Source organism: Pinus tabuliformis, chromosome 8 (assembly GCF_031772625.1).
Source record: "Pinus tabuliformis cultivar Carrire ecotype Pingquan chromosome 8, CPIR1, whole genome shotgun sequence".
Classification (NCBI taxonomy): Eukaryota; Viridiplantae; Streptophyta; class Pinopsida; order Pinales; family Pinaceae; genus Pinus; species Pinus tabuliformis.
This window is the reverse complement of record NC_142294.1, coordinates 209,787,291-209,797,415: the sequence shown is the minus strand read 5'-3', so window position 1 is coordinate 209,797,415 and position 10,125 is coordinate 209,787,291.

The window sequence follows — 10,125 nt, the reverse complement described above, 5'->3', positions numbered from 1 at the left end:
TCTCTTCACTCACTATGTTGTGGAAATCATGCCCCCTTGGATCATCGAACTCCACATTTGACCCCTCCCTTCTATTTATCTCTGCTCTTTCTCCTTGTGTTGCGCTTTCCTCCCTTCTTCCCCATCCTTGTGTTGCACTTTCTCCTTGGGCTTACTCATCTTCCCTTCTCCCCTCGTAGTGCCCTTCCCTTCCCTTTTTGCTCCTATTCATATCCACAACTCCTTTGCCTCTCTTCTCATGGATCCAACTGAACTATTTGCAAAGATCCAATATGCATCCATTACAAATCTCTTAAAGTTACTCTAGACCATATTCGAGTTATGCATATTCAGTTCAAGGATAAGACCAATAAAGACGTTGCACTCCTCTACTGTCAGTGCAACGAGTACAGGAAGTAGTTTGAGAAACTAACTTAATAACAGGTGTTCACACTTGGAAAATGATGTCACATTGTTGTAATATTTGGTTGGAAAAGAAACAGAAGAAGGATCAAACTCTTTGGGATGCTGCAACAACAATCAGAAGAAAGAAGAAAAATCAATCAACAAAGAATAGCAAAAAAATCAGCAAATGGATCAATTCAGATCTCCTCTCAAATCAACAAAATATACTTCTTTTTATCGGTTATCTGTCATAAATATTTTTCCAATCTGCCATGTAAATGTAATTTTCTTTTCAAGTAGTTTGTTAGATCCTACAAGGTAAACGCATTAGGGAATTTTGGAATCTCTAGTGCAAATGTAAAGGCTAAAATGAAAGGATCATGGATGAATTTTGTTTCTTCACTTTCTTTGATTGCTTCAAATGTATGTATGAGGGAGCGCTTGGTTCTCTCTCATCTTTTTGAATGATATCAACATAATTATTTTTTTTATTATTATTATTTTTTATTGTGGAAAAATCTGTGAACAGTTATTGAACCACTTTTAGGACTAGGTTAGTGAGTGCATGATCACCCCAATGAGGTTTGTATTTTGAGAAGAAAGAGCGGTGAAATTATGAAGCTATTAATACTTGATTGAAAAAATATTCAATGTTTTTTTTGGTCAGCTTTCAAATCACTAACTAATTAATAATTATTTCTTTATTAATTTAATTTATATGTATATTAATTAATTAATTTATCTATATTTATTTATTTATTTATTATTATTAATAGTCTTATTATTAATAATTTATTATTATTATTATTATTATTATTATTGAATAAAATTAGTTTATATAATTAATGTATTTGTCTTAAGAAATATTAATAAATATTAATCTAGGAAAGATCTAAAAGATTAATGTTAAAGGAATTAATCTAATATTAGTAATACATTATATAACTTAATGTATAAACAATTAAATAATCTATTAATATATTAGTATATTGTTAATAGTTAATTAATATTATAGAAAATATTACTATGTTACTAACATAGCACTATAATATTAATATATTAATACTTATATAATGTAATATAATATATCTTATATTAATGAAGTGTCTTAAATAAATTAATGGATTAATACCCTAATATCAAGATAATAATCTATTAATTTATTATGGAAATGTATTAATAAGTTATTGTATTAAAATTAATATAATGGGCAATAATCAGAAATAGAAAAGCCTTTATTCGAGATAGAAACCAAAAAGATAGTAATCAATAGCAATTAAAGAGGTAAAAGAAGCTAGAAAGGAAGGAAAATGGGCAATAATAAAAAATATAAAAGCCTTTATTCGAGATAGAAACCAAAAAGATAGTAATCAAAAGCAATTAAACATGCTCCGGATCCTTTCTTGGAATTGTCGGGGCTTCCTATGGAACAAAGGCCCCAAGCTAAGTTGGATTTCAAATGATGTTGATATTATTTTGCTTTTTGAAACTTGGGAGCACGAAGAATCTAAGGTCCCTAACATAGATGGCTTTACGCTATGGTCTACCTGGAACAAGCGATCCTCCCATAGAGGCATTGGGGGAATAGCTTGTTACATTAAGAAGAACATCTCCCCCCATGTTAGGATTTATAAAAACGACCCTCAAAACCAATATAGTTGGATAGAGATCAAAGACATTAATAATAAAAAGTCCTACATAGCAATATGTTATTTTCCCCCCATTAATTCTAACTTCTATAAGAAGAAGAATCTAGATAAAACTAACCCTTACAATGGTTTAGAGAATGATATTTCTAGCCTAAGGAATGACGGTAATATCCTTTTAATAGGTGATTTTAATGCTTGAACTTCAAACAACCAAGCTATTATTCTAAGCAATCATTCCAACCCTAATCCTCTTTGGTTAGACGAAGACCCTACTTTGCCTAGCAGGTACAAAAGGAACTCTAAAGATCTCAGGGAAAATTTGTTTGGGTCGGAGCTAGTCAAACTCTCTAGTGTTCATGATCTCATAATTTGCAACGGTCTAAAGAAGTGGCCCAATTCTAGCAAGATGACGTGCATCCATGGACTTGGTAGCAGCGTGGTAGACTACGTTATTTCCGATCTCCCATTATACAACCAAATAATAAATTTTGACATCTTAAACGACCACGAACCTAACTATGATCATAGGCATTTACTTATAACTCTCAATTTTGTCATGCATAGAGTTCCCATAGAAAATAATACTTATAGCCAAAAGAACTTAATATTTGATAGAAATAAAAATGATCTCTTTCTAAATGAATTAAAAACTAATTTGCTTCCTTTATCTAATATAGACAACATAGAAGACCTCTATCATAATTTTACTACAACCCTCTCATATTCTATTAACAAGTTCTCAATTGAAGTTTCAAATAATAAAAGAAATAGCAAAACCAATCCATGGTATGACAAAGATTGTAAAAGTTCAAGGAGAGCAATTAAGCAAGCTCTTGATGAATCTCTTAAAATGGAGAAGATAAAAATATACAAAGCCCTAACTAAAAGGAAAAAGAGGCAGTACATTCATCAAAGACAGGAGAATCTCTTACACCTCTCTAAGGTAGCTCCTAAGAAATTTTGGAGGCAGATTCTAACTAGGAAGACTAAGGATAATAATAAAATTGCTCTTCACGATTGAAATTCCTATCTTAAAAAGCTTTATGAATCTCCAAATGTCATGGATAATTTGGAAACCCTTCTCACAACGAAAGAAGTTTTCTCTTTAGAAGACATTAAGTTTGGGGTTAATCACCTCGCTAATGGGAAAGCTAAGGACATTGAAGGTTACCAAGCGGAAATCTTAAAACTTGGAGGTCCTGTCCTCATCCCCCACATCCACAAGCTTTTCAATCAAGCAGTCAAGCAAGGGTTCCCTAAACCTTGGACTGAGAGCCTCATTATCCCTATTTTTAAAAGTGGGGATACAAATAACCCCTCTAATTATCGAACAATTATGATCAGCCCTCTCTTAGCCAAGTTATATGGTAGTATTTTGGAAAAGAAGTTAAGCATATGGCTTGAAAGTGAAGGTAAGCGGGCTAAAGGCCAAGCAGGTTTCAGAAGGCATCACTCAACAGCAGACCACCTTGTTATTCTTAGGATCATTGTGGAGGAATGTCATAATGATAAATCCAATTTATTTTGTTGCTTTGTCGACTTTAGAAAGGCTTTCGATACGGTTCCTAGATACAACCTTTGGAATAGATTAGAAGAGCTAAAGGTTCCTCTCGAGTTGAGAGCTACCGCTATAAGGTTATACGAGAATGTAATTACCAAGCTAAAAAGAAATGAAGGGTGGTCGAAAGATATTAAGTGTAACATCGGAGTTAAACAGGGTTGCCCCCTCTCCCCTACCCTATTTGGCATTTACATCGATAAGCTCGAAGGTTATTTAGAGGAAGCAGGATGTGATGGCACGATCTTAGTTGGGATAGTCGTCATCCTTCTTCTTTATGCTGATGATATTGTTCTTTTGGCAAGGTGCCCATCTGATCTTAATGAGAAACTCAAGCTTCTTAAGGATTTCTGCTCTACCATGGGTATGACTGTTAACACTGACAAAACAAAAGTTATGATTATCAAATCCAAGAAGGACACTTACGCTAATTTTATGTATGACAATAATAACTTGGAGGAAGTGTATTCTTACAAGTACATAGGAATTGATATTCATCACAAGCTCAACTGGAACCATAGCATTGAGAAAAGGATTAATGGGGGGTGGAAAGCTTACTTTGGTCTTGAAAATAATTGTAAAATAGCAAACCTTGTAATTTGGAATAAAAATAAGTTCCTCTTTGAAACTTTAGTCACTCCTGTTATCTTATATGGCTGTGAGGTTTGGGGTTGCAGCATCTCCAGAGAATCATGGAGAAATATTGAGCAAATCGAGAAGCGTTTTATAACTTATAACCTGAAAATTAAAAGTAATACACCCTATCCTATTCTCCTTATAGAAGCAGATCTTTCCCCTATTGAGAGCCTAGCTATGCTTAGGTTTCTGTTGTACAAGCACAAAATCAGTAACATAGACGATCATAGACTTCCTAAGATAGCTTTAAATTCTAGCCAAAACCACCTAAGGCTCAATCGAGGGTGGCATAAAGACACAAGGGCCTGGTTAAACTATTGGGAGATCAATGAAAATGATGCATTGCAAAACATAAATAACATTAAAGATATTGTTACTTATAAGTTCAAAGAAAAAATGTGGTGTGAGAAAGACTTAGCGGCTAAAAGAAAATTAAGTTATTATAAGAAGGTCATCAATCCCACCCTAGAAGACCAAAAGTATCTCTCTATTTTAACTAGCTCAAAGAAGAAAATTAATATAGAAAAGATTAGAACGAATTCTCATGAGCTCCATAGTGAAACAAGTCGTTGGGCAGTTCCTAAAACACCATGGACGGAAAGGATCTGCCATATATGTGAGAATAGGAACATCAAGGATGAAAACCACTTCCTCTTAGAGTGCCCCGCGTATAACCACACTAGATCTCACTTTCACAATCTTTGTTACAATACTCACCTTCCTAGCCTTTTACAATGTCAAAATTATAGTGAGCTCGGAAGGCTTCTCTCCAAGCTTTTTGAGCATAGGAATAAAATCTTAAATCAAAATAAATAATTTGTTTCTTTAGGTCCGATAGACCATTATTTGGTCTCAGCGGACGTTAACCATCATCATCATCATCAATAAATTAGTAAAATAATATTAATGAAATATAATAATTATTTTATTATTATTATTATTATTTTAGATTTTACTGTTGTGTATTTAAGTTATTAATTAATTAATTTATTATTATTATTATTATTATTAGATTTTAATGTTATGTATTTAAGTTCTTTGCAATGTATTAAATACTATACTAGTAATGTGCTTAATCAAGGTTTATTTATGTTGACTAATTAAATTTTGTCTAAAAAGGGTTAAAATTTTTATGTTATTTATTTATTTATATATTTTTTAATGAATGAATGATTGTATATTTGTGTTTACTATTTTTTAATTTTATTTAGTAAGGGTTTCCATGTGTTACTTAATTTTAGCCCGTGGTCCCTATTCATGTTGTTGGAAGATTTTTCCATTTCAATTGCTTCTTTCACCCTTCTTTTTAAATAATGGTCTTCCTTATGAATTAATTTTTCTTGTTCCATACAAATGTAGTGTGAGGAGGAACATGCATGTTGTGGTAGACCTGATTTCCAACCTTTTTCTTGTAATATCATTAATGTGTTCTTTTAACCTTATGCCAAAGGATTTCCGTGTTTCACCTATATATACTTTACCTATATATACGTTTCCACATGAGAAGGGAACCGCGTATACTCCTTTGTGATTTTTTGGGTCTATTATGTCCTTGGAAGAGTCAAGCATGTTTCTTATGGTGTTAGGGGGCGTGAAGGCAACCATGATGTTATGCTTGGAGAGAATTTTGGCAATTCTCTCTGTGGTTCCTTTTATATAAGGTAAGGAGATTCTAGGGTTTTTAGGAGTTTTTCTTTTTTAGATATTGGTTGAGGATTCTTTAATTATTTTTTGGATAATGTTTTTCTGATAGCCATTGTTTATAAAGACCTTGTAGAGGTGGTTGAGTTCTTCTTCTAAATGTTCAGGGTCACAGATTCTAGAAGCTCTGGTAGCTAGGGTTTTGATGAAACCCACTTTCTGCGTCTGATGGTGGTGGGAATTTGAATGAAGATATTTGTCAGTGTGAGTTTGTTTGCCATTTTTCTTGGTAAGGAGGACAAAGAGGAGTTGGTCTTATTTTTCAATTTCAATAGTGAATTTTATGTGTTCAGAGAGGCTATTTATGTGAGATAAAACTTCATTGAGTTTATCTAAACCATGGCTCCATTTAGCGAAAATGTCATCTACATACCTTTTCCATTCATGAGGGGTAAAGGGAAAAGATTTGAGGGCCATTTGTTCAAAATTTTCCATGTATAAGTTGGTAATCAATGGTGATAAAGGAAATCCCATGGCAACTCCATGAGTTTGCTCATAGATTTTTCCTTTGAAACTGAAGTATGAAGATTTAAGGCAAATGCCTATTAGTTCCACAGTTTCATGGTCTGTGATTTTCTTCAAAACCTCTATGGCTTCATCTACAGGAATCATAGTGTAGAGGGACACAACCACAAAGCTAACCAAATCTCTAGGTTTTTAATCCATTCTATGAAAGAAGCTGAGTCTTTGATGTAAGAGGGAGTGTTCCGGGATAAAGGTATAAGTTTGTTAGAAAGGTACTTTGATAACCATTAAGTAGGTGAACCTATAGTGTTCACAATGGGTCTCAAAGGAATTACAGATTTGTGGATTTTAGGCGGAATCAAGAGAGGAGTTTTTTATTTTGTTACTAACTTGGCCAAGGATTTTGTTGCTAGGGTCCTTGTTAAGAATTTTATAGCAGCCACTTTTGTTAAGGTGTTCTTCCATTTTATTATCATAATCTGTCCTATCCATAATAATAGTGGCATTTCCTTTGTCTGCTTTTAAAATTATGATGTCTTTGTTTTTCTTAGCTTTGGATTCTTCTTTGGAGATGTTGCTAGGAGGAGGTTTGGCATTTCTGAGAATTCTGGCAAGGTCATATCTTATTTACTCAGCAACATTTTGATCTGTGTTTTTGATGATGACTTCAATGTTGCTTATGATATCATTTATATGAATTTTGTTTTGAGATAAAGCGAAATTTAGGCCTTTCTCTAGCAACGATTTTAGGTTGTCATCCAATATGAGCTTTGATAGATTGATTACAGTGGAATCTCTAATAGCGTTTCTAGTTTTGTTTAGTGAATTTTTCGAGTTTGTTGCAGCAGCGAAAGGTGTTTTGTTAATTTTCTGTGATGAGCTATTTAATTCAGCGTTGGATGGGGGATAATCAGTGTAGGTGGTAGTGGAGGTGGAGCTATTGCTGTTGGATTTAAACTGCGCTGCCAAGATGTTATCCCGCTGGGTGATGGAGGCATGGTGTTGAGGAGGGCTGCAATCACTGCTTTTTTCTGGGTGAGAGGAGCTTGGTGTTGATCATTGCTTTCAATCTGGGTGATGGTGGCACCACCGTGATGAGTGTCTATTTTCTGCGTAGCTTGGTAATTACTTTCTGCGTGCTCACTGTCTATGTTCTGAGGATATTGCCTGTGGGGCAAACTGTTTGAGAGAGCGTTGGGAGGTTGGTGCTCAGCAGTGTGATTGTGCTCATTACTTTTTGTCTGCTTATTTTTAACCCAGCAGTTGGAGAGATTTATGAGAATATTTCGTGTTATTTTTGAAGTCAGTGTTTCTTAGGGTTTTAAGTTTTTTGGTTTTCTTTGCTAAAGAAGAAACCTTCAGCTCTGATGAAGGTGAAGGCGTTCTGCCAAAGATCAAAGCTAAGAGTTGATGATAGCTCGAGATGCAAGCAGAGAAGTTTTCTAGATATTTTAATTAATCGAAATCTTGTGAATTTGATTTCAGGTTTGATGAGGGTTTTACTCAGTGTATTCAAGACATAAATGTTCCGACCTCGTTTAAGGGGATGGTTGCATTTGACGAAATTTGGAGTGAGGTTTTCATCTTTGCATTGTTTTAGAAAAATGAGATTTGATAGGTTTATAGCTCTGGAAACTTTTCAAAAATTTAGACCATTGTTCATTATCTCTCTTCCATGGTCTGACTTAATGGTGTTAAAAGAGAGAGTCCATAGAGGTTGGTAGAATTTATTTTTGCTTGTGGAAAAACTTGTGCCAGAGTTACTACGTTAGTGAGTCCATCATCATGGCAATGAGATTTGTATTTTGAGAAGATAGAGTGTGAAATTATAGAGCTATTAATAGTTGATTGAAAAAATATTCAATGTTTTTTTTGTGAGCTTTCAAATCACTAACTAATTAATAATTATTTCTTTATTAATTTATATGTATATTAATTAATTAATTTATCTCTATATTAATTTATTTATTTATTATTATTAATAGTCTTATTATTAATAATTTATTTTTATTTAATTTATTATTATTATTATTATTATATATATATATATATATATATATATATATATATATATATATATAAAGGGATTGATTATGTATATGTTTAAATTTAATAATTAATTAATTATTATTATTTTTATTATTTTTTAATAAAATTAGTTTATATAATTAATGTATTTGTCTTAATAAATATTAATAAATATTAATATGGGAAAGATCTAAAAGATTAATGTTAAAGGAATTAATCTAATATTAGTAATACATTATATAACTTAATGTATAAACAATTAAATAACGTATTAATATATTAGTATATTGTTAATAGTTAATTAACATTATAGAAAATATTACTATGTTACTAACATAGCACTATAATATTAATATATTAATACTTATATAATGTAATATAATATATCTTATATTAATGAAGTGTCTTAAATGAATTAATGGATTAATATCCTAATATCAAGATAATAATCTAATAATTTATTATGGAAATGTATTAATAAGTTATTGTATTAAAATTAATATAATAATAAATTAGTAAATTAATATTAATGAAATACAATAACAATTTTATTTAATTAATTAATTAATATTATTATTATTATTATTATTAATTATTATTTTAGATTTTACTTTGTGTATTTAAGTTATTAATTAATTAATTAATTATTATTATTATTATTAGATTTGATGTTATGTATTTAAGTTCTTTGCAATGTATTAAATACTATACTAGTAATGTGCTAAAAAAAAGTGAGTTATACTATAATTAAAAATTATAATAACTTTAATTTATTTTTAAATATAAATTAAAATAATTAATTATTGTATTAATTTTATGATATTGTTCAATATTTTAAATAATTTACTTTTTATAAAAAACCATAATATAATTATTGGAAAAATTAACTCTCTTCCATATTAAAAATAAAATTAAATCTATTTACAAACTTCATTCCAATCATATTTATAAGTCTAAAATTAAACATGAAGAGGGTTGCCCAAGCCAAAGAGAAACCCTAGTAGAGATGTAGATTCTAGAGGAAGTTAAGGTATCATGAGCCAAGGGCTTGATTTGTTTTAGAACTAATACCAAATACTTCAAGATAGTATATCAAAACATTAATTGCTCTAGCTTTAAAAAAAATAAGGCAAGGTAACAAGACATTTATTGTTTCTTTAGGTTAATCAATGGAAGTTAACCATCATCATCATCATGTAAAATAGTGTTAGAGATTAACATCATGGTTTTTGAGAAAGTAAAATATTCAAAAGAAAAAGATAATTCTTGAGCTTATGAAGGGAAGTAAACAAACCCTCTCATCCTAAATTAAAATCTATGACCACAAGGGACATCAACTTTTAAATATTTTTCAATGGCGTGTCATTTTTTTTCAAATATTTTATAATATAAAAATTTATACCCAATTATTCTTATATCAATATCAATATTTTAGAGAAGTTTGACAATTTTCAACTAAGAACTGGGTTTCCGTTGAGACAAGTCCCAAACGAAAAATGTTGTTGTAACATCTTTTACACATAATATAAACAAATAACAATACTTATAAATTAAAAACATAAAATTAAAAACTTAGATTATTTTTTTAATATAAATTGTACGTGTTAATTTTAAATGGAAAATTAATATATTTTAAAAATATAATTTTAAATATATGCAAACAAACTTTATAGTATGTGATATTATTATAAGACTACACCCTTA